The sequence below is a fragment of the Tupaia chinensis genome, unplaced genomic scaffold (genome assembly GCF_000334495.1).
Source record: "Tupaia chinensis unplaced genomic scaffold, TupChi_1.0 Scaffold143814_1, whole genome shotgun sequence".
NCBI classification, from domain to species: domain Eukaryota; kingdom Metazoa; phylum Chordata; class Mammalia; order Scandentia; family Tupaiidae; genus Tupaia; species Tupaia belangeri.
This window is the reverse complement of record NW_006203664.1, coordinates 1340876-1363714: the sequence shown is the minus strand read 5'-3', so window position 1 is coordinate 1363714 and position 22839 is coordinate 1340876. Positions and strand designations below refer to the sequence as shown.

At 44.1% G+C, this 22839-nt stretch overlaps 1 long non-coding RNA gene across 1 annotated transcript in view; it reads left to right on the top strand.

Annotated features, from left to right (window-relative positions):
* Window positions 1-1960: 1960 nt before the first annotated feature.
* LOC114005455 (uncharacterized) overlaps window positions 1961-22839 on the top strand; it is a 68119-nt gene continuing 47240 nt past the window's right edge. Inside the window, exons 1-2 of the long non-coding RNA XR_003547302.1 lie at window positions 1961-2074; window positions 16700-16847. This is a non-coding gene — a long non-coding RNA (uncharacterized LOC114005455). The remainder of the gene's footprint in view (window positions 2075-16699; window positions 16848-22839) is intronic.

The window sequence follows — 22839 nt, the reverse complement described above, 5'->3', positions numbered from 1 at the left end:
CACAGTGGCTGAACCAGTTTACATTCCCACTGACTGTGTAGGAGAGTTCCCCTTTCACCACAACCCCACTAACACTTATCAAGTTTTTGTATTTTTAATCTTCACTATTCTGATAGGGGTTCGATGGTATCTTATTGTGGTTTTAATATGCATCTCCCTTATGATGAGAGGTGTTGAGCATTTTCTCATATACTTTTTGGCTGTTTGTATGTCTACCTTAGAGAGATTTTTGTTCAGCTCATTTCCTCATCTTTTAATTGGGTTAGACATTTTTTTGTTTTCAGGTAAGCCGCTTGAGTTCTTTGTGTATTCTGGTTATCAGTCCCTTATCTGAAGCATATTTTACAAAAATATTCTCCCATTCTGAAGGTTGTTGATTCACACTAATTCCCATTTATTTATTTATTCATGTTTTCATTATATGAGCCTTGGTTTGTGAGCACCTATTTTATTCTATGGATTATAATCCATTATGATTATTTGCATGTATATTGGTAAGCTGACTGGTCCAGCCCCCAACTCTGACTCCAAGTGGAAACTGGTTAGCTTGGAGCTTGTGGCACTCGGTGGTTCCCATGACAACCTTTTCTCCACCCCTTGCTCATGAGTGAAATGGTTACATGAAATAACATTGTTTTGTTGCTAACCACGGAATACCACAGATGGGTTAATTTATAAAGAATACCTAATGTTTACATCATTTAATGACAGAAAGGAAAAGACTGGATGGCATAAAGGCATGGAGAGCAATTGTAGACAGTAGAGACTGCATGGAAGGAGGGTGGACAATGGGGGGATTAGGAAGGGAGGGATCAAGGGGAAAAAAGAAGCAAAATATTTAATTCACACGAAAATGGAAACTTATCTGGTGATGATAATGTATATGGTAACATCTTTGACTGGACTAATATACAGTGTATTCATGCTAGGAAAATCCATTTTGTATGTTGTAAAGATGTAAAATAATATGAAAATAAAATAGAGAAGAAAAAGAAGAAAGGTTTATTTAGCTCACAGTTTTGGAGTTCTAAAGGTAGGGGGCTGCATCTGGTGAGGGTCTTCTTATTGGTGAGGACTCTGTAGAGTCTCAAGACAGTTCAAGACACCATGTGGTGAGAGGGGAAGAGCAAATGTAACCATATCCATCTCTGCTCTAGTCTTACTCCCCCTCCTTATAAACCCACCAGGATTCAATCATGGGAGGGGGATCCCACCCTGATGACTTTATCTAATTATAATCATCTCCCAAAGGCTCCATCTCTTAGTCTCATGGTCAGTCAAATTTCTACCCTTTGAAACAATCACAGCCAAATTTCAACATATGAACTTTTTCTGGGGGGTGGGGGAGGGCGGATGGGGGGGACACATCCAATCCATAGCAAATGAACATATCATTTTGGGGACATCAAACTGAAGCTTAATTCTAAGAGTTGATTCTAATTTCTTTTTATACAATTAGCTTCATAATCTTATTTCCCCTGGTACAGTATCTCATTCGGCTAACTCAGGCTTATGCTAGTCAGTGCAAGGCCTTTTCCTGCTGCAAGAGATTGGTTCAAGAATGAGCATGTGACCTGTATAGAGCTATTGAGGAGAGAGGGCTATGGGAAAGAAGGCTCCTCACTGGCCTGGGAGTTCCACTGAAGATGAGCCTGCCTCTCTCCAGTTGGTAGGATATAGAAAGGATCCTGGAACTGCTATAACCATTTGCCAACATGAGGAGATCTGGTACCAAAGAAAGCAGGGAAGAGGACAGAAAGCACCTGGATTTTGATGACATCATTGAGCCACTGAATTTAACTGAACCCAATGTTTACTTTTCTTGGGAACTTCCAAGATAATGAACTGATAACTCTTATCATTTAGGCCAGTTTGAACTTGTTTTCTTAAATTGCAACATAATGACCTCTGGTAATGGGGCCAGGTGGTGATGCAGCACTGACCCAACTGGACCCACAAGGGAAAGTCATGGAATTCTGTCCCGGGGCTAATCTCCGTATGCCAGGGGCCTGTGCTCACCATCCAGGTCAGATGAGACTGGGAGTGGATCATGGAGTTGAGGATACCGTTGGAGGTATTTCTCTTTCTCTCTTTCTTGGAAGAGATAAATAAATAAGCTTTAAAAAGTCTTTAAAGGGGGACTAACAGTTAACATAATGGCTATGTTGCTGAACTCCCATGTAGCTGACCATGGTTCGAGTCCCAGATCCAGTGGCTTAAACTCACGCCGGGTGTGTGTGTGTGCATGCCTAAGATCCCTAGAGCAGAATGGAGGAGAAGGGGTTGCGGTGTGGCCATCCCCCCTGGGGGGTGATTTCTTGCTTTCTGCTCTCTGTCTCTCTCTGTCTTTCTGGTGAGCGCACACGTCCTATAGCAAAACAAAACAAAACAAAACAAAACAAAACAAAAACCTCTCCAGAAAAAGTCTTTAAAGGTTTCTGTCAGGATCAGGATCCACTGAACTCTCTGCTATCCTGGTTCCTCTCTCTAGGCTTTCTGCATGTCCCTCTGTCTCATCAAAGAGGCATGAAGCTTCTCCATTCACTGGTGCAGCACTGACCTGAACATGTTGGGAGCTTTGGAATCAGACATGTGTGGGTGTTCAAATGCTATAAATGTCCTTAGAAGTTGGGGGACTTTGGACAAGTTATCTAACCTCTCTAAATTTAAGTTTCATTTTCTGAAAAATGAGACAACAAAATCAACCCCTCCCTCTCAGGGTTCTTGAGAATGAGACAATGCATATAAAACCCAGGGTGTGGTAGGACCATACGTAAGTGCTTCACTTCCTTCTGCTCTCGCCTCTGCACCACAGAGAGTACTTCCCGTGTGTTGGCCTGAAAGGACACTCAGGCCCTCCAGATGTCAGCTTCTTAGACTTAGAATCCCAAAAATTTCTTGAGAGGAAAATAAATCCCCAATTGCCAGAGAAGATGAACAGCTCAGCCATTTGCTAAAGCAAATATTAGTTCAGTGTTGTCCAGGGAGAGCAAGCAGCTCTAAGAACTGTTTGTATTTTGTATTCTTCAAGGAGTAGATGAATATGCTGCTGAAGACAAACATCTTGCTGGGGGAGGACTTGAGGAGGGGCATTTGCCCTGAGAGCTGTCCACCCCACCTGACCTCCTGGCTTCCTCACCTGGCCTCCTATTCTCCTGAGGGCATCATTTATCTGGCGTTTGTTGCATTTATCCCATCTCTGCTCTCTCTATGTCTGTATGGGCTCATGCTCTGGCTCAGGACCACTCACGCCTAGGACCTAGAGTCGGCTTTTCTTGACCTACCCTATATCCAGTGGCTTGGTGATGGAGCCACTGGTCAGACTGGCCTTTCATTGAGACAAATCCTGAGAATTGGCAGGGGAATCAAACTCCCACTTCTGGATGTTTATGGCAGATATTTTAGCTCAGCATTCTAGCTCAGCACTGGTGACTTCTTGCACCTGGTAATTCTTCATTGTGAGGAACTGTCTTGCACACAGTAAGAAGTTTGACAGCATCCGCTAGATAGCAGTAACACACTCCTTTCCCAGCTATACTAACAAGAGATATCTCTAGCTAATGCTGAGTGTCCCCTGGGGAGAATCACTGTTCTGACAGAAGGCAGGGGAGAAGGTTGGCGTTGGCTATATCTGGGCCTTATCCCTCACCAACTATGATATTTGCTGGTTAACTTAACCTCTCTGAGCCTCAACTGTGCTCCTGTGAAATGGGAACCATGATGGTACAGTTGCACAGGATGGTTGTGAGAGTAAGATTAGGTCATTTATAGGGAAGTGTCTGCTCCCTGCCTTCTGGGTGCATGATAAATTGTTTGTGTATATTTTAAACCCCACAAGGGCAGGGATCATGCCCATTTGTTCACCACTGTGTCCCCAGCAACCAGCATGGGACCTGGACACAGTTGGTGTTCAAGAGGGCAGTGATGTTCTTGGGCTGCTCGGGATTTCATGGAACTTAGACTTTTATTTCCACTTTGCACTCTTGATGAAAATCTCTTTAGCTTCTGGCCTCCTCAGGGGAGGAAATCCTTGTCAATCGGGGTTTTATATACTGATTTGAAGCTCTCTGTTTCTTCCTTGTCCTTCCTAGAATTCCATACTCTGGGAAGCCTGCTCACATCCTGGCCTGTTCTCACTATCCTGGAGTCAGAGTAATGTTAGCAACTCCAGGAGCATCTGTCTCCACACTCTTATTGCTGACTCAAATGCATCCTCCAGGTCATGGCTGATTGGCAGAGCAGATATGATTGACATATCTTGGACCCAATGAAAGATCAAGTCCTTTTACATGCAAAGGACCAGTTCTGCCACCTTATGAGGTCCCTATGGATGTCATGCAAGCACCCACACTGGTGGACTACCTATCATTTCTATCATTGAAAAGCTAGTTTAAGAAGTATAATCATATTCTCAGAATTACTTCTTTTGAAGGAAGAAGAACTTTTTACCCATCTAGACATATACTAGATATTGCGAGACTTTGGAGGACAAGTTTTACCCTAGAAAGGGCTGACAATTAATTAGCCAAGTCAATACTAACAAAGTGACAATTAAAGAACATGTGACCTGTAAAATGACAACAGGAAGTTGTTCGTGGTTGTGGAGAAGCTACTCAGGTCCTGTCCTGTCTTTCTACTCCACACTTCTCACCACCAACACCCTGGTTTTAGGCTTCACTGTCTCTGACTTGGAATTTTCCATTTGGCTCCAATCATTCCCCCTGCTTCCATATTCCTTGAATCTGCCCCTGCAGAGACACCAGGGTGATTTTTCTAAAATGCTGATATCATTATATCACAGCATGCCTGGAACCTGTTCATCATGGCCTTATCTGTAATCATGGAATATTTGGGGAATGGTTAAATAAATGGTGGTACATATGAGGGAATATTTTATAGTCATTAAAACTCATGATTTTAAAGATTACTTAAAGTCATGGAAAAATACTCCTAATGTGATGAGAAAAAAATAACTGAATTCAAAATTGTTTGGCATGATACAGATATAGTAAGTATATATATATGTATATAATTGCAAGACTGGATTTATATATATCTGGAGAAAAGTAACAGTAGTTATTTTTAGTTGGTGAGTACAGAATATTTTTTCACTTCCTCTCGATTATGAACTTTATGAGGTTAGAGACTGTCTATCTTGCTTATCATTAAAGTCCAATGCTACTGGAGTATTTGCCGTATAATAGGCAGGTGCTCAAAATGTTGGATGGGGGTACTGAATTTTTTTTAATGCCACAGGGCACATGTGCATGCATGAGAAATAGAGGGAGAGAAAGAAAGAAAGAGATAAACACACATGCACACACACACACACACACACACACACACACACAGACACACATAGAAAACCCCTAGTGGGGTGTAGTAATGCTGCAATCCTTTTTTCTCCACTCCTCCATCCCATCAGCATCCTGGGTATGGGCACATGCTGGGCATGTTTTTTAAACCACTGGGTCAGGATTCACAACTTGGTTGGCCATGTGAGCTCCATTCCCTTTGCACAGCATCTAACCATTATGCTCAGGGGCCATCTCAAGTGTGGTTCTTACAACTGGCAATTTTTTTTCTTTAATTTTTAAATTTCAACTTGTTTTATACATTCGATCACATGTTAAGTTTGCCAGAGGATGTGTGTGCTCATCAGAGAAAGAAAGAAATTGAGAAAGCACCCCCTAAAGGGGATTGTATTGCTGCAATCCCTTCTCCATTTCTCCCTCCTTTCAGGGTTTTGAGCACACACACACACACACACACACACACACACTCGCGCGTGCACGCACACTTCTGGTGTCTCTCAAGCTGCTGGGTCTGGGACTTGAACAATGTGGTCGGCTATGTGGAATCCAGCAGCGTTAACCAGCACACCACCTGCTGACTCACAATTGCCAAATTTTGTCCAAAAACATTGGCTTAGGTGGAGGGGGTCAAGGTACTGCAAGACTCGCCCTCCAGTTCCTGCTTATTGTGGCCACAGGGAGCACCAGCCAGAGTAGGGCAGTGTTTGCGGCAGGATAGTCATCTTAAAACAGAAGGTAGAACCAAGAAGACAGAATCTACTACAAACATGGTTGTTGAGAAATAATAAGAAAACTGTTTTTAGAAGGCTAATGTAATTATGAATGGCTCAATCTCTCCGAGCCTCAGTAACTTCATGTTTGAAGTGGGGACTGTAATACCTCCTTGGCTTCACTCTTAGGGTTTCATGGGACTGTGTTGGGATATTTCTGTGTGTTACAGACTAAATGTCTGCGTCCTACCCAAATCCAGATGTTGAAGCCTTAACCCCCCAATGGGACTATGTTTGGAGGTCATGAGGAGGTGATAAAGGTGGAATGAAGCCATAAGGTGGAATGAGGCTCTAATCTGATAGGGTGGGTGCCCTTATAAGAAGATGAAGAGAAACCAGAACTCCCTCTGTTGTCTCCTCCCTCCAGCTATGAGACATACGGCAAGGTGGTGGCCACCAGCAAGGGTAATTCTTTGGGTCTGGGAAGAGGGTTCACAGAGTGACATTACCCATATTTAGGCTCACTCCTTTCAAACCCTGACTCTCTGTCTTTTAATTAAGTGTGTGGGTCTGCCTCTCTTGTCAGAAGGTGTTGTTTAGCAGGACACTTCTTCATCCCTGTATAAATGAATGTGTGAGACCTTCAGACTGGCCCAGATATGACTAAATAATAAACTGAATCTAACTTAGGCCAAAACTGGGGCATCTCCTCTATAATGCATTATCATGCATGTACCATCTGGTTGAGCCTGTGAGCTCTTGAGTTATTTACAGACCTCCTTACTATTTGACTTTAGTAAACTACTTAACCTCTACGTGTAAAATGGGAATGATAGTAGAACTTTTCTCATTGGGTGGTGAGGATTACAAGCAACATTGCATGCAAAATACTGACCAGGTGCCAGGCAGGTAATAAACTTTCCACACATTTTAACTGCTGTTAAAAAAATAACATTATTGTTGTTTATGATTGTTATTGAGGAGAGAATACCAGTTTCCAACCAGAGGCTCAGGCCATCAGAATTATTGCTGAGCTGGTACTGGTAAAATCAATAATACTTCAAATAAAAATTAAACTGGAAACAACCCTAAATAATACTTGGGTTCAGATCTAAGACCTGCCTCTAAGCCTACCTGGAAATTCATGAACCCTCTACTATCTTGATTCTGATTCTTGCCCGTGTCTCCTTCCCATCCCTAAGTTTGAACATTCAGTCTGGCTGGTCTCTCCGTCCCCTAGTCTGAAGCTCAGGGAGACTCAGGACAGACCTGATTCCCAGGGACAAGATGAGCCAATATTCCCAGGAAGCTAGAGTGACCAAACATCTTAATTTGCCTGGTACTCTCCTGTTTTTAGCACTCAGGAAACCCATCTTTCCTGGGCAAACCAAGATAGTGGTCATCCTCCTGGGGGTACAGGATGCATGCAGTGACCCTCTCACTTCCAGGCTGACCACCCCAAGACAGACTAACTGAAAAATGGGGTTGACAGTGCTGAGCAAAGTATCAACTCCTTCCCTTGTATCTTGTGTCATTTGAAACACTGTAGCCTCCTTCTTGGAAAGAATCCCTGGATTCTGCCTGAGAAGACACCATAGGAATGGTGTTGAAAGAATCCATCATTAGGCTGAACCACTGACAAGATCAAACAGCTATTCTGCAGATCTTATCAGTGCCTTGACAGGAGTATTGGGAGCCAAGAGTCCTGTTGAGAGCCTTTGCTCAGAGGTGCCCTCCAGTGGGAGCTACACAACCTGCCCTCCTGACATTTCTTGGTGATGACTTTAAAGAGGGTCACAACATGCCCTAGGGACACCATAGCTCTAGCGGTCTGAGCTTATGCCTTGGGCAGACATCCCTTTATACACTCAAAGGCTGGTAGGTCAGTCTTCAGATCCCACTAAGTCTTGAGTCAGAGAACAGAAGATTCAGCAAGAGATGAAAAAAAACACACAGAAGAGATTTTGCTATGTGGCATGAGAAGTGAGGCAGGGAGGTGCAGGAGACAAGATGAGAGAAACAGACGGACTCTGAGTTCTCCAAGCCAGGCACACAACAACTTGGTACCAGGTAGACTGGACATAGACTTACCTATCATTGGCCACGTGCTGACCCCAACTCCCGACCTGACCCTGAACACCACCTGAGCTCTGACCCTTGATTCTCATCAAAGACTAAGTATAGTACATGCTGACCCTCTACTCCTGACTCTTAGGCAGCTACAGTAAAAGTTGTCCATGGCTTTCGTATGCATATCTTTTTCCTGTAAGAGCAGACATGGACAGCCCTGTGTTTATGCACTATCTCGGCGGCTTTCCCCCAGTGTCCGTCAATGCCCCAATTACCAGCAAATTGCTAAGACTGGAAGCAACTCTCTCTGCATATTAAGCATGTCTTCCTCAGGTAACCTGGGACCCCTGCGTGCCTGCTGGTGTTATTTGCTCTGCAGAACCAGGTAATTTCCTTGCTGGACTTTGGTGGAAGTTGAAAAGCAGTGTCAGCTTCTCCTGCTCTTAATTGGGGCTGGGCTTTCTTCAGTAAATCACTGATCATTATCAATGAGCGTGTAATTTTATGTCCCAGAATTAGAGACTGATGATTAAAGAGAAAACTGAGAGGCTGCAGTACAGGTCCATCTTCCAAAGATCTGGGCATTCTTTTAATCTCCATAATTTATTCCACTGTGACCTTTTTCTATAGCTTTGCTAAGACTTCCCGAATTGTAACGCCCCTTTCTCTTTGGGAAAGGGAGGACCATTTCTCCTTGACCACCAACAGTCTAGGTGACAGTGGCTAGCCCTCTGGCTGGTGATGAGTGAGCTTATCTGAAACCCACGTCTTTGTTCAAAGAGGAGATACAGGGGGTCTGGGGAGTCTGCTTTATTTTGCTTCCTCTTGATTCTGAACAAGCCTAGGGCTGCCCTGAGTCCACTGATGGGCTGTTGTATATAGTGGGGGGATAGCTCATGGGGCTCCATCAAAACCACACTAGGATGACAGAGACCTAAGCTCTAGTAGGCTCCTTATGGTAGGTCAGGACCCCGAAGCTCATGCCCCTCTGTGGAGCATAGGGAATAGCTTTGCACTCATCCATGCCCCTTTCTTCCAGTCGCAGTAACTCACTTAGTCTCCTCTTCTCTTCGTACAGTGGTTAGGGTAATAACTTCCTCCACTTTCAGGGGCAGTCTTGGGGCTTAGCCCCAGTTGATCTTTGTATGCAGGGTCTTCAAAAAGTCCATAAATCTTATATTATGAAGGAAATGATGCATGTATTTAATTTGGGGAGGCACCAAAATAATTGCATTTTAATCCACTTTTTTTTCCATGAGCTTTTTGAAGACCTCTTGTATTTTCCCCCTATGGCTACAATAAGTGGCTCAGGAATGGATAAGTGATCTGCATAGGTTCAATGAGACTCAGTTTTGTAGGAACCACTGGAGGAGGGAAGCTCTCTTTTGCTGCAGTTGCTAAGTTAGGAGAAAGTATGGAGCTGCTAAAGTGTTTGATTTGATGGCTGGGTTAAAATCTTTTAAATTCTTTTTTTAATTGCTGTTTTAGTTTTGCTATAGAGTATGTGTGCATGCTGGAAAGAGACAATGAGAGAGAAGGAGAGAGAAATAGAAAAAGAACTTCAGCTCCTGGGGAGGGGCTGGGGACAGCCAGGCTACAACTGCAATTTCTTCTCCATTCTCTTCTCGGGAATTTGAGCATGCAAGCACATGTACCTGGTATGATTTTCAAGCCACTGGATACAGGACTAGAACCTCTCACTTGACCTGATGGCTGGATTTAAAGACCATGCAGCAGATGACATTTATAGGTTGGTATGGAACGCCTACCACGTACCTAGTGTTGAGAGAACAGGGGGAAAAGACTAGGGCTTCAAATATTCCTGAGAAGGCAGGAAAGATAGAATTTATAGAGGAAACCAAAAGAGAAGTATTGGCAAATCTCTAACTGATGAATCTTTGAACTGGCATATTAAATACGTCACCCAGAGAGCCTTTCACATGACCTGCCAGCTTGTTTAATCAAGCCTAAAGAGGGAGAGTGCTCCAATCTCCCTGGATCTTGTCCCTAAGACTTCATTGCACAGAAGAGTCATCTTGGCTCCTCAGGTAGGTTCAGCATCCATCCCATCCAGGCCCTGCTCTCCTGCCCTTCTTTTTTCTAGGAACTAGAGTCCTGTGTTGTTTCTCTGCTCACATCTGCACCCAGGAAGTTGCAAGATACAGTGGACATAGCCATGGGGTTGGAGTTGGAGTTGGGAGATCTGAGTCTCAGTCTGGCTGCATAACTAACTAAATGGCTCTGGACAAGTGCATAGCCGATATAAGCTTCCAGTTCTATAATGACTCTACTTCCTTCCCTAGGTTGCTGTGAGTATCCTGGGAACCATGAGAACAATTATAAAGGTTACCATGAACTTGCTGCCTGATAGCTAAGTTCCTTTGAGATCATGTCCTTCCCCTTAAATACCCCATCACACGAAGACTGTAATATTTGTTATTACATCTCCTTCTAAAGTACTCCTTCTAAACTTAACTTATAGCACACTTAGGAACTTGGGAATTGTTCCTTTTCTCCCGAGCATTGCGCCATTTTTGAAAAGATATTTCTCTTTGAATATTGAGGCCAATAACAGATTTAAGTCAGCCACAGCATACTTGGGTCATCCTAGGTTTGTGACTTACTGAATCTTAAGCAAATTGAGGCCTAGACCTCCAAGGTAGGCACAGAAGACCCCTGACAGTTTTCCATGGATGTTATCTCTAGTGTTAGTAAGAAAGTACTCTAGGCCATTTTCTGTTGCTTAGTAAATGAAGAGCTGAAACTAAGTGATTTGTAAGAGCTAAAACTAGGTGTTTGGTAAGAACAGAAGTTTATTCAGCTCATAGTTCAGAGGTCCAAAGTCCAGGGACCGAATCTGGAAAAGGTCTTCTTGGTGGGGTTGGGAGGTGACATGGGGCATCACATGGTGAGAGCTTGCATGCGTCTGTGTCCATGTCTCCTCAAGCAGCTACCAGGGGTTAATTGTGAAGATGCTACCTGAAGACTTTATCCAATCCCAGGCACTTTCCAAAGACCCCATCTTTCAGTACTATAATTGGATGAAGTTTTTGCCTTCTTGATGCTGTTAAAATGGCTCATCAACATTTAGCACATGAATTATTGGAGGGCACATTCAAATCATAGTAGAAGGGCTCTCAAAAGCAAAATGTATGACTAACTTCTGAACCCAGGATTGATCCCTGGCTAGCATAAAGTTGCTGCCAGAGGATGAAACTGCAGCACTGTTCATAGTGAAGGGAGAGAGGGCCTCACGTCTTGGACTCCTTAGCCCAAGTACCTGGCCCTTTCCTGTTCTGAAATCTCACAGCCTCTCAACTGGAGCTCCACCTTTCACCCCACCCACAGATGCAGCAACTGTGAAGGTTTCAGGACCAACCCTAGGCCCAGGAGGAGTTTGAAAACTTTCATTTCCTGTTCTGGGGTACAAAGTCATAGGGCTCTTTGCTAGCCCAATTGTAACCTCATGTGAGGGTTTTTGTTAGGGTCTCCTGCCTGATCTGTGCCTTATCTCAGGAGTCTGAATTCTGACTACTTCCTCTAAGACTAAGCCTCTTCCGTTTTGTCTGATCTCAAATTTTGTGCATGTTTTCACCGATCTTGAGTGCCTGAAAATTCCTTGTCACCTGGCTCTTGGCTATTTATATTTTGTTCATCCAGCATTGACTTCAGTTGAGTTAAGACACTGAGACCAACACAGAGTGGGCACTAGGTAAATAGAGATTGAATGGATGGGTGGAAAAGGATTTGCTACTGAGAATGATTGATTGGCTGGATGGGCACATTAAATGATGAAGTGATGATGGATGGATAAACCAATGGATGGATGATATATGTGTTGGTGAATGGATGGAAAATGGGGTTAAATTTGGCAATGACCATATTGGCTTGCAGTCCCAGATTCCCTCTGTATGACACTCCAGTCTCTTCCCTTGATACCTCTAGCTCACAGACAACCTGTCACAGGCTTCTGCTTACCTGCCTGTACCTTGGCCTGGTATCCCCATTCAACTGTCTCATGTAGGGTGGTAGATATGGCTGGTTTCTGGTCTTTGCCATCCTCAAATTTGGCCTTCCCTGTCCCAGGCACATCCAGTGGTGCCAATCATGGTCAAAGCCGGGAGCAGGCAAGGATGAATGTCAGTTTGGAGAAGGCAGAGGGTGGTGTCCTAGAACGCAGGGTAAGTCAGCCCAGGGCCCACCCTGCATTTCCATTCTGTTCTCTAGAGGGGTAAGCTCCTTGCCTCTGAAAGCTTGCTTTGCTTTTGCTTTTATGAAAAATAATCAAAGCTCAAATGTGGCTGAGTTTCTGAAAGTCAGTAGGCAAGAAGCAAAGGAAAGGACCCAGACGAGATGGAGATAATATTCAATGCCGCTAACTGAGATAGATCTAATTAAAGCACATCTTTAAAGCGTAGACCTGGAAGCCAGCTCCTGAGGGAGGGATAATCTCTGAAATGGATGGTCCTTCCATAGTGAGCGGCTAATGATGGGACACGTACCCTGGCTGCTTCTCTTCTACAGCAGCCCAGCTGCTGAGATGAAGACTCTGGCTTCCATCTCTGATCTCCTCTTCCAGGAACCTAGAGTCAGGGCTCTGAGGTGACACGATGAATGATAGGATGAGACCTTTCTGTAGCAGAGACCTTGCCTTCCCAGGCTTTTTGAGTGGCTTTTCTGGATCCATGCCCACTTTCCTGTGGAACGGAAGGTACCCATCCTTCGGATGTGCTTGCTACCTACCATTTCTTTATTTTTTCCTTTAAAACGTTCCCATCTGCCACCAGCCTCCTGGTGCACTTTGCTATCACTACTTAACTCCTTCCACTCCTTCTGGTATGCTATCCAGGATAAAATCCTGAGGCACATTGAAGGCAACAGCAGTTAGGGCTCTTGGCAATTGAATATGGCCCTATCTCCCACCCATATGCTAAACCTCAGCTGTAGTTCTTTTGCTTTTATTTTTTAAATAATAGAAAATGAACCATTAACCATTTTAAGGTGTACTATTCAGTGGCATCCAATAAAGTCACAATGTTGTGTGATCACCTCTGCTGAGTTCCAAGACACTTTCATCCCTGAAGGATGATACAGTCACTCACCATTGGAAGTCACTCTCCTTTCCTCCCTCTTCCAGCCCCTGGCAACCACCTTGCCTTCAGTCTATATGAGTTTGTCTATTCTGGACATTTCATATATGAATGGCCCTCAAAATGTTCATGGAAGACGCTTATTATGAAAAAGCTATGCATGGATTTCAAAATATTTTGAACCCAAACAAACTTGTACTTTGATTCCATTTTTCCATGATCTTTATGAAGTCCCTTCATAAATGGAATCATATACTATGCAACTTATTGTGACTGGCTTCTTAGCATGATACTTCTGAAGAGTCATCCATGTTTTAGTGTGTATCAGTACTTCATTCCTTTTTATGGCCAAGTAATATTCTATTGTATGAACATACCACATTTTATTTATCCATTTTTCCCTCAACAGATAATTGGGTTATTTCCACCTTTTGGCTACTGTGAATAGTGTGGTAAGGATTGGTTTGAATTTTTATTTGTAATTCTCTTGGCTATATATCAAGGAATAGCTAAGTCATATGATGACTCTGTATTTAACCTTTGAAAAACTGCCTTGGCCCTGGTTTCCTCCCTCCCTTCCTTCTTTTTTTCCTTCCTCCTTTCTTCCTCCTAGTTCTTCCCTTCCTTCTTTCCTTTTTCTTTTTTTATCTTATGACAGGTTCTTTTTATCTCCAGTCTTACTGGTTCCTCCTGCCTCAGCTTCGCTAAGTCACTAGAACTACGGGTGCACACCCCAACACCCAACCCTTAGGTTGGACCAGGAACCAATCAACGTCTCGGTTTGATTCTGGTCCCAGCCCACAGAATGCAGAGTCTTTGCACATGTCACTGAAGTTTGGCCTTGCCCCTGGATCTACTGTGCCCCTTCATTGCTTCATGTCTTACTGTTCCTCTGTGTTGTGTCCCTCCTTTCTTCCTCACTTGACAAACTTCTATTCATCTTTCTGAACTCTGCCCAAGTGTTCCACCCTCTTGGCAACCTCCACGCCCGATATGCAGACTTAGGTACAGATGCTGTGGGCTCTGCAGAGGCCGATGCTGCAGCTCCTGTAATTTATTGCAGTTGTCTGTTCACTCTCTTCTCCAGGTTGAACTGGTATTCTTTAAGCACAAGGGACAAGCCTGGGTCATGTTTGCCTCCCTCTACTGCCATGGCAGGTGCTAATGCCACGTTCTCATGGAGAAATGAGTGAATGGTGTGGGTTCATATGTGGAGCATAGGGTTGGGATCTCTGGAGTCTTCAGTACGGAGGTTCTGGGAGGCAGTGGCTGCAGTGCTGAGGTCCAGAATGCCCTGGAATGGCTTTGCTTGGCTCCTGGGCAGCACTGACATTTGTCTTCTTTCCTCTCAGTATGCGGTGGCCAGCTGTGGGCTCCGTGCCAGCATTGTCATGCTTCATTAAGATTGCTTTTGTTGCTATGTGTTGAGGTTTTCACTGTTGCTAGGATGTCTTTTGTTTCATATATATCTCACCATTTTTCTCCCCTGGCAAATAATCAGCACCCAATTAATTCTGAATTTCTCATTGTTTGCTCCAGCTGTCGAGCTCCTTGCATGCACAAAGAATGATTGTCCAATGTTTTCTCTGTAATGAACTGTGAGAGTCTACTGGGTCACTTCTGGCTTTCAAGGAAAGAGCAAGAGAAAGACAGACACAGAGACACATGGAGAGAGTGAAAGAGAGACAAAGAGAAGGAGAGGGAGGGCAGAGGCATAGAGAGAGGCAGGAAAAGAGAAACAGCTCTATATAGAGAGAACAGAGCGACAAACAAAACACACAGAAAGACACAAAAATATTTGGAAACACACAAACAGGGTTACTGTCACAAATGGACACACACAAATGCATAGCAAGAAACATACTTATAAAGACATGGATACGCACACAGTGAGAGAGACAGAAAGAGAGAGAGAGATTGCTCCAGCACACACAGACTGATGGAAAACTAAACAACCAGAAAACCAGACACAGAAAGAGAGACAGGGAGAGACACACAGAACGGTGATAGAGAGTCAAGGGAGACAGAGAAAGAACCAGACAATGGATGACTGGTACCTGTAAGAGACTGTGCGGCCATGGTGTAGCAGCTGGTGTTGGTATAACAATGACAAGTTCCGAGTTACTGAAGACCCATCACATACCTGGTGCAGTTATAGGAGCAATTCAGGTATTATAGCCACAAACTTGCTGCAGGAGCAATGCAGGTGTCACCTCCTTTAACACTCCTGACATCCCGGGACATAGGTACTGTTAGCATCTCCATTCTCAAAGTGAGAAAACCGAAGCTTAGAACTAAAATATACACTCGTGACCACCCAGCTAGCAAAAAGCAAGATGAAATTCTAAGCCCAGGATCATCTGCCTCTAAAGCCCAAGTTCTTAACCCCTACATTCCAATACCCAGAAGACCTGCAACTGGGTATCATTTCTACTACCTAATAGCTGGATGTACAGCCATGGCCAAGCCCCTTTGCCTCTCTGGGCCAGCCTTGTTGGGGCTGAAATGTGACTGACTGTATTCCAGGATACTGCATGTGCTCATTCTCTCTCCAAGCCCAAGCTGAGACTTACCTGGCTTTCATTACTAAGTTTCTGCTCCTGGTAATTTCTATACCTCCTAATTCTCCATAGAACTGTCCTTCTATATGATTAGGAAACCCACTGGCATCTTCTCCATTCTCTTTGCAAGAGAGAGGTTGAGGTTGCCTTGAATGGAGAAGGGGGCAAGAAGTTTGCTGTTGGGAAGGAGTGTGTTTGCCTGGGACAGAGAGGGCTGTAAAGAGTTGGGAGGATGGGACAATCCCAACTTGGGCTTAGACATACAGACGAGAGCATCCTGGTGTCCACATCAGGTGGAACACCTTGTCTTCTCCCAGGAGGGCTGCAATTGGGTGGGGCATAGTGGATGTTAAAGAGGTGGGAGGTCACTTACTTCCTGCTCTGTGTCTTGGGCCCAGTTGGGCGTGGCTTTGATGTATCACTACTGAATGTTAACTATATCTTACTTATCTGTTTGGCCTGCCTCCTTCTCTAGAATATAAGTCTCATAAAGGCAGAAGTTTTGTTTTTTTGACTACTGAATCTTCAGGGTCCTGGATATAGTATTTAATTAATAAATGTTTGTTGAATGAATAAATGCAAATCTCTATCTACTGTGATTCTTAGACCATCAATATTTCCAGAGGTTTTCCCTCCTCTGGCTGAGGTGGGGTGGTGGATGCTGCAGAAGCTAGAGAAATGTCATGGTTTCATTTAAGAACAACACTGTGGAAGCTGCAGTGAGCTTTTGAACAGTAACATGTGATTTATACTTTAGAAGGATGACTCTGGTGGTTGTTGGGAGGGCAGACTGGCAGGGGTGATGCTGGAGGCCAGAGCTCTAAGAAAGAGAGGAAGGTGTGATCCAACATCCGAAGGCATCAAAACCTGCAAAAGTGCTGTCAAAACAGGAAAATGCTGTGAACTTTAACAAAACTGTCAAGTTCACCAATTTTTTTTTTTTTTTTTTTCAGTTAAAGATCTTGCTTGCTTGACTGGTTTTTCCAAACTCCCAGAGCTCCCCTGAAGTCAGTCAATATGGCATTATTGTCATTTGGGGAACAGTAAACCTTTGAAAAATGCCTTTTGCGTTCTGGATTTATGGAAACCGTTTGAACTGTGGTGAGTCTTGAAGAGCGCTTCGAAACATAGTGTTTTGATTTTCTCAATAATTTCTTCAGGATCATTAGAAATGAGAATTCAAGAGCTAGGATGGATTTTTCCCATAGGCTGTATGCTTGTCAAGGAGTGTGATTTATCTGGGCACTTCAATAAGGACTTAAGGAACAAGCAAGGTGTCCTCTCAGCAGTCCTGAGGCAGCTCATTCCTGAAGCTCTGAATGCCAGCAAGTGTGGGCACTCCTGTCCCAGAGGGAGTTCAGCCTGCTCTTGCATGGTTCACAGCCCTTTCTTACCTGGAATTGAGACATTTTCATCCCTACCTCCACCTACCATCATGGCACAGAGTCGCATCAGACCAGGTGACCTTCAAATCTGGTAGGATTTCGGCATTGGAGATCCAGCTGCCAACTTACTAATTTAATTCAAACATAACTAGCCTTCATTCCAGGTGCTGGTTCTGGGAGTCTGGAAGTAGATGGGGTTGGTCAGTGTCTGGGTTTGGCATGTACAGGATACAGTGGAGTGGGAAGAGTGAAAAACCAGCAACTTATTTCCTCCATTTTTCAACCTCTCCAAGGATGGCTTGGAATGTGTCTTCAAGGGCACAATGGAACCCATGTCTTGGCTGGCAGGTGCTGACAAGGGACAAGATAGTGGTTACCTAGACCTTGTCTGGGGTCTTTACTGCCATCTGGAAGATGCTGGTTTGACATCTCACTCGTAGCAGGAGAGAAATCCTGTCCTGTCACCAGCATGGCCCCTAGGTGCTGCTTTCTAGCTGAGTCACACACGCATGCTACCAGCTCATATTCTGAGCCCTGCTCTGCTATGCCTCCTGCTGAGAATGCACTTCCTTCCTCACACATGGCCTGAAGCCACTCATATCGTAAGGTTCAGCTTAGAGGAACTGCGTCCATGCTTTATAGGACCTGTCCCAGCAGAGTGATGGCTTTGTCTGTCCTCCATACGGTCCATATCACACTGGATTTGACCACTGTCTTCCTTCCCCAGAAGACTTGAGAGTGGAGAAGAGCTCTCATTTGTTCTCGTAGCTCCAGAGCCCAGCACAGAGTGAGGCACATAGTAAATGGTGGCTGAACTGTATCAACTCGTCTAGACCTGGCGTTCTGCAGGGCTTGGTTTGAATCTTTCCTTGGTTGGTTGGTAGCTCTGTGACCTTGCGAGCAACCTGGCAAGCTCCCCAGTGTGTTTCCCCATCTCCGTACTGACCTAGAGAGGTAGAATAGCTGGTGTGTTGGAATGGGGTCTCTAAACTGGGAAAACTCCACAATAATGCCTATTGACCCGCCTCCTCTGTGCCAGAGGCAACTCTAACCACTTTACATGTATGAACTTTCTAAATGTTTACATCAGCCCTATGAGCTAGGTATTGTTCTCTTCATCCTTCCCATTATGCAGATGAGGAAACTGAGGCTCAGATATAAATCTCTTCTTTAAGACCACACATCCAGCAAGTGGCATCACCGGGGCCAGCTTGGTGACACAGTGGTAATGTGCTACGGAAGTGAAGCTGGAGCCATAGGGAAGACTGCAGGTTTGGTTTCCCAGTTAGCCTCTGCATGCTGGGGCGTGCATGCCTGTGATTCTGGCTGGCTAGGTAGGCTGTGGGAGGAAGGGTTTGTGTGTAAGATCCTGCTGAGAGTGCTTGTCTTTCACTCTCTCTGTCTCTCACTCTCATGAAAATATATAAGTAAACTTAAAAAAAAGAGAAAGTGACATAACTGGGATTGTGACTTCAAAGTTCATAATCCTGTTTTCTTGGGCATGTTGCTATTTATTGAGTGCCCACTATATGCCAAGCACTTCATTTATTTTAATTATGCTCACAGAAATGCAATCAGGTATTATTACTCTCATAAGAGACATGAGGAAATTGAGGCTCAGAGAGGCTAAGTAACTTGTCTAAGGTCACACAGCTAATTAAGTGATAGAGCTTGGATTCTACCTAACAAGCCCTAAAGCCTGTGATTTTTCTATTGGCCTCTGCTCCTTTATCCCATTAATTCTATTGCAGAGGAAACAGAAGTTCAGGACACAGAAGTGTCTAACCTAAAGCCATATGGGTTAGTAGTAGAGCCGGGATGTAACGCAACTTTAGTTAACCATTGCTTTTTAACACCACCTCTTACTAAACCTTAGTGATTTTTAAATAAGAATTATTTAATTTATTTTATTTACTGTTATTTATATTTTTAAAAATTTGCTATAGGGAACATGCATTCCAGGGGTGGGGGGGGAAGGAAAGTGAGAAAGCAAGTTGCTAGTTCTAAGACTTGAACCATGGTCAGCCATGTGTAAGAACAGTGTCTTAACTGCCACATCACCTGCTGGTCCCACCTGAGTGATTTTTATTGCCCCCAATTTGGTGGATCAGCTGCCTGCTCTATGTCAGGTGCTCTGAGCTCAAGAATTCACTGGAAGGTCAGCAGGGCTGGAGATCCAAGCTGGTCACACACACAAGTCTAGTAGTCAGTTCTGGCCACTGGCTGGGTTCCTTGGCTCACCTTCATGTGGTCTTTCAAGATGAATTTCTTCCTGTCTTCTTTTTTATTTAGAGATATTTTTGCTATAGGACATGTGTGCTTGCTGGAGCTACAGGGAGCAACAGAGAGACAAAAAGCAAGAAATCACCCCCCAGGGGGGATGGCCACACCACAATCCCTTCTCCTCCATTCTCCTCTTGGGATTTTGGGCACACATATACACATGCCTGGCATGAGTTTTAAGCTGCTGGGTCTGGGACTAGAACCATGGTCAACTATGTGGGAGTCCAGCAACATAACCATTACAGCATCTGCTGGTCCTAAGATGAGTTCTTTTGCATAATGATCTGAGAGCAAAAAGAAGGCAAAACAGAAACTGTAACACTACTTAAGGTTTGCCCCCGAAAACCCAAGCACTGCTTAGATTGAATCCTATTGGTCAATACAAGTCACAGCCCTGCCCAGGATCAAGGGGGAAGAAATAGACTCCCCTCTTTTTTTTTTTTTTTTTTAGGTTTATACATTTATTTTTTCCTTGAGCAAGAGAGACAGAAAAAGAAAGAAAGCAGGAATTCCCGACAGGTGTTGATATTGCAGTCCAACTCCAACCTTCAGCCAGCCCTGGATCATGGGTGCACATGTGCCAGAGAGGTCCCTGAACTTGCTTGCACCAGGAACCCTTCCATGTAGGATGACCTCATAGAGCATCATGTTTTACCATTGTGCCATCATCTGGCCCCAAACTCTGCCTCATAGAGAGAAGAGCTGCAAAGTCACCTCTTGAACGTGCACAGAGGAATAGCCAGGGCCACAGGGGAAGCACAAGCTTCCTAGCACTCTCGGACACTCAGTCAGTGCTCTTTCCTTTCCCTGTACTGCTGAGACTTTGCCATTCCTCTTCAACTGGTATCCGGTAGCAGTTTATTGTGCTGGATTACTCCAGTTTAGCGTGGCAAAGAAGGCAAGAAAGAACTTTTTTCTCGAGACGTCATTGAGTATAATATTTGGGAAAAACCTCAGGTCTCTGCAGATTGCCTACCCCTTCCCAATGGGGAATGACCACATTTGGCCTTGGGTGTCCCTGGGAACTTGGTCTCCACGTAGTTTCTGCCCTCTGCTGGCCTGGAAGGGTATTGTTCATTCTAATGCCCTGGGTAAAGTCAGTTTCACTGGACCAGCTTCTGACCTGCTTTCTGGTCCTTGCTTGTCCTGTCCCACCAACAGGGCACTTAATCAGCAAGTGAGATTTCCTGGCAAATCTTAAATGGCCTGAAATATCAGAATATTCCCAGCTAAGTGGAAAAACACTGCACCTGGAAGCATAAGGGGTAGGATTGAGCATCCAGAATAATTAAGAAAAATGTACACATTTTGGTTTCCTTTTGTTTTTAAGGCCAGGAGAGAACTCTGGCAGCAGGAGAATGGCTAGTAGCAGAAAATACACCTTGGGCTGAATTCAAATCAGGAAGGCCTTCCTAAGTGCTTACCTCCAGCCACCTCAGGTCACCCACGCACAGGTGCAAAGGTGTGTGCCCAAGTGAGCGAGATAGCATTTCAGAAAAGGTTTGTGTCATGACAAAGGCTGGTTTTTTGGAGCACCGGGTAAAAGGAGATGTGGAACCCTTTGATTATGATGCAGAATGGAGAAGCAATTCCTCTTCTAGGGATAGACCCAAAAAGAACAAGGACATGAACTTGAACAGAGATGTGCACTCCTACGTTCATAGCAGCACCACCAGCGACCTTCCAAAGGCCATGAAAAATGGATATTGTACAAAAAAATTATGTAGGGACCAGCAGTTAGCGTAATGGCTATGCTACTGGACTCCCATGTAGTCGACTGTGGTTTGAGTCCCAGACTTGGTGGCTTAAACTCACACCGGGTGTGTGTGCATGCATGCCCAAGATCCCGAGAAGAGAATGGAGGAGAAGGGATTGTAGCATGGCCATCCCCCCTGGAGGGGGGGTGATTTCTCACTTTCTATCTCTCTGTCTCTGTCTTTCTGACAAAAAAAACCCTCTCCAAACAACAACAATAACAAATTTATATATAGATTTCAAAAAGTTATTACCCCAAAATAAGCTTGTACTTTAATTCAATTTTCCATGAACTTTTTGAAATTCCCACATCTTAAGAGAGCCAAGAGGTAGAAGCAACTCAAGCGTCCATCAGTGAGTGAATGCATAAGCAAAATGTGGTCTATCTATACAATAGATTAGTACTGAGGCCTGAAGAGGGAGGAAATTCTGACACGTACTGAAACATGGGTGAACCTTGAGGATATAATGCTAGGTGAAATTAATCAGTCACAAAAAGGCAAATACTGTATGATTTCACCTCTATGAGTTATCTAAAGCATCTGAATTTGTAGGGATAGAAAGTAGAACAGCGGGGGGGACCAGCAGTTAGCGTAATGTCTATGTCGCTGGACTGCCACGTAGTTGAATGCAGTTCGTTTCCTGGACCCGGCGGTTTAAAACTCACGCTGGGCAAGTGTGCGTGCATGCCCAAGATCCCGAGAGGAGAATGGAGGAGAAGGGATTGCGGCATGGCCATCCCCCCGTGGGGGGTGATTTCTCGCTTTCTGTCTCTCTGTCTCTCTCTGTCTGTCTGGCGAGTGCATGCACCCTATAGCAAAAACCTCTAAAAAAAAAAAATAGTAGAACAGCGGTTACCAGCGGTTTAGGGGAGGAGGAAATGGGAAGGTGTTTGGTGGGTGTAGAGTTTCAGTTTTGCAAGATGAAAAGATTTTGCAGATGGATGGTAGCGATGGGAGTGCCACATCACCGAGCTGTATGCTTAAAAATGATTAAGACTGTACATTTTATGTTAGGCATATTTTATCACAATTAAAATCCTGGGGGGGGGGATGGTGGAAGTGTTTATGAAAGAAAAAAAGAAAAGAATTTGTAATGAACACAAGAAATCCGGTAAATAAAGGGGCAGAGGCTATGAGATGGTGTATCACAGCAGAGTAGGAAATACGAACCATTTAACACATCAAAAAAACCTAGTAGAACTATTAACAAATGTGCACAACCTGATGTCCTGTTCAGTGTTAAAGGAGATGAACATGACCAGATCCTTGATTTGACTCTTGTACACTGTATGCATGCTTTAAAAAGTCATGCTATACCCCACTAAGACTATATGTACACCAGAAATCATAATTTTAAAAAAATAATAATGTTTATAAGTACAATAGGAAAAAATAGGAGAAGTGGGTGGACGCAGGTCTGAGCAATGTGCCACAGGCAGAGAGGAAGGAAAGGGCAGGCTTTGTGAACAACCGGAGGTAGGAATTGTTATTCCCATAAAGACTTGAGGAAACTGAGGGTCAAAGTCTAACCTGGGGGAATAAGGATTTGAAATTAGTCCAGAGGACTCCATAGACAGGGTTCCTCTTACTGTATTGTGTTCATTGCAGCTTTTAAAAAAAAATATATGTACACCTATTCCTTCTAAGAGAGAGAGAAAGAAAGAGTTG